The sequence below is a fragment of the Limulus polyphemus genome, unplaced genomic scaffold (assembly GCF_000517525.1).
Source record: "Limulus polyphemus unplaced genomic scaffold, Limulus_polyphemus-2.1.2 Scaffold227, whole genome shotgun sequence".
In the NCBI taxonomy this organism is placed as follows: Eukaryota; Metazoa; Arthropoda; class Merostomata; order Xiphosura; family Limulidae; genus Limulus; species Limulus polyphemus.
In genome coordinates, this window is record NW_013665837.1 from 802,128 (window position 1) to 805,507 (window position 3,380).

Sequence of the window (3,380 nt, forward strand, 5' to 3'; positions counted from 1 at the left end):
TGCTCTGCCCACCAGGGGTATCGAAACCCGGTTTCTAGCATTGTAAGTCCGCAGACATGCCGCTGTGTCACTGGGGGGTAAGCGCGAAAGGATACCTTTCAAGCACTCTTCGAGAACCTTGTAACAAATGCGAAGTCAACGACATAAAATTTTTGACATTCCTCTACTCATGATCTTTTGATCTATCCCCCCTCCTAATACCAGTGTTCACATTTATAGTAGCAGCACAAAACAATTATAAAATGTCAATACAAGTTCATTTATATCGCAATATTACAAGCCATTTTACAAAGTATCTGAAACACGTTAGCTCTCTTAAACGTAAACTTGCTTTTTCAAAAGTAAAATATTTACAATGAAACATCTACAATATTGTTTAATGTTTAAAATACACTCGAGTACAGATGTTATTTTATAAATAGCCATTGAATATTGTCAAAGTATAATCATTAAAGTTTTCGTTAATTATATCCACATACAGAAGCCAACATTTCAAATGATCGAGTTCAGTGTTAGAGGCGTATGCTGGCTTTTGTTGTGTATAAAATATGTGATGTGTCTGAGGTACAGGTACAAACTAGTTTGTAAAATAAGTATTTACTGATGGGATCGCAAGGAAACTACGAGTAATATTTCTTGTTGTTTTCACTATTATTATTTTACATATCTGACTTTCTGAAGGTTTGTTACTTTAAAATACACCAAAACATTAGAGACTATATTTTATAATCTCTTTTGTTTATCAGACAAGGAATTAAAAAACTTTGATGGAACTACAGCTAATGGCTTGTTACGCCAGAAGTGCTAATAAAAACACATGTTCAATATTTTTGTATAGTTGTTAATGTTCACCAATCATGCCCTCAGTGATAAGTCTGTAGACTCACATCACAAAAATCCTGGTTTTGATACTTGTAGTGGGCACACCACAGTTAGCCCCTAATGTAATTTTTTACTTACCAAATTCAAAAATTATATTTAACGTAAAAAATAACATAAGAGAAAAGAAATTTGGACAAAAAAAAAGCATCACCTAAGTTCTTTTATAGTGTTTATACATCTGCTGCCTATAAAAATTAGATTTTTAAATTTATTTTCGCAAAACTATATCACTTGAAAATGTATATTCCTCCTTTGAGGTTTATTTAACTCGACACTGAAAATACATAATGTTATGATGTAATTAAATATATCTTTGAGTTTATTTAATGAGAGTTTACATTAAATTATAACATTTAACAAAAAAGAGTAAAAGCTGTGCATAGAACAAATATTTTATCAAGTCAAGGCTGTTTCAATTTGTTTGAAATTGCATCGGAACATAACCGCAACGTAACATACACTCTAAGTTCGGAACATAATACTTTATTGCTGATTATGCGTGATGCATAATTAAAAAAAAGAAAAAAGACACTGTCAATTTTAAACTGAGCAAAAATCAAAAACTGAACACTAATATAACCAAAACATTATCAAGAAGATTCACCTGTGGATACGAATAACAAAACACTGGAATATCAGACTATTCTGGGTTTTCTCTTCTTTATTAACGTCTTTAATCGATTTCGTGGCTTCAGAGGCATTAATATTATTATTTTTAATTCAACAAACAGGAAATTTTCATTTACCTTTGAAAGAAATAATAAATCAATGACCTTTTTAGATGTGTTGGTAAGTGTTTCGCAAGAAAAAGAAATTGTAACAGACATTTTCCATGAACCCACAAACTCACATCAGTAAGTAGATTTTCTTAGTAATCATCCCAAATATATAAAATTAAACGTTCCTGTAAATCTTGCAAGTAGATTATATCGTTTGGTTTCCAATGAAGAAACCAGTGTTAAGAGATTATTTGAATTTAAAAAAAAAATCCTTAGTTCAGTGTCACTATCCGGAAAAATATTATTTCCAATAAAAAATATTTAAAAAGAGAGATAAGTGAACCAAAAGAGAATGTTATACCATTTGTTGTGACTCATTGTTCGAATATACACATTGATATTTCATTTGTTAATACACAATTAAAATAAATAGTAGATAAAAAACTGAAAGATGTATTCAAAAATAATAAAATTATTTTATCAAAAAGCAACCTAAAAATGTTTATAGATTATTGAATAAACCTAAAGAAAGAGATTTTTCCATAGAAGGTATTGTCAGTTGTGAAAGGAAGAACTGTGCTTTATATAATTTAGGTGACATGGAAAAGACCAAAACAATAAAAATGACAAAGACATTTCGTTGTTCATTAATAACTCATTTAATTGTAATTCTGAGAACGTTTGTTTGTTTGTTTTTAATTATGCACAAAGCTACACAAGGGTTATCTGTGCTCTGCCCACCACAGGTATCGAAACCCGCTTTCTAGCGTTGTAAATCCGCAGACATACCGCTGTGCCACTGGGGGACTTCTGAGAATGTAGTATACCTTTTAGAATGTGTAAATTGTGATGAATTCTATATTGGTGAAACAGATAATTTAAAATTTAGGATAAACTTACATAAATTTCATTTTAGATGTCCCGAAAAAAAGCCCACTTTATGCCAGCAAATATTTCAATGAATGTATTTTGAAAAAAAACTTAAAATTCTATAAGAATTATATTTTCATCTTTTGCCTTTTGGGGGCAGGTAATGTAAAACACAAAAGAAAAAAATATTTTATACATTTTTGGAGCCACTTTAAATAGATAGAAATAAGAAGGCAGAAGTAACTGGTTGTGTAAAGTCAGTATGAATTATGAAACCGTGAAAACTGTTACAAAGACTTACAGAAAAGACAATAAAGTAAGTAAGAGGTATGAAACTACGGAATAAATAAATTGCATTTCTATAATAATAAGAGAAGATATAATTAAAATAAACTTTTAATTTAAAAGGAAAGTATACTGGATAAATTTAAACTAATTTTATATATTTTTGAGCATTTTAATATCTTTAACTTATACATGGAGTGTATTATATATTTACACATTTGGAAAATATTTGTATTTAACTTATAATATTTATGTTTAGTTTAAAAACGGTATTTGAATGTTTTTGTTTTGGCTTCTCAATGAAATTATATCCTGAAGAGTGACCTTTGAAGTCACGAAACAGGTGGAAGAAATTAACGAAAGATGGAAAAAATAGATTAGTCTGATATTATTTGATAGATTTTTTTGGGCTGAATATTCATGATGAAACTTTACAGAAGACGAAAAGCGGAAGACTCTCGAAACATCGTCCCCTACATTTGTGTCTCTACAACAGGCAATTGCCGTCCATTCTACAAAGTTTCGTAGATTAGTCTGATATTTCACCGTTTTGTTATACACTGAGTGGTCACATGTAAATAGACACCTAATTTTTCGTCACTTAACTGATTTATGCTAATTAAT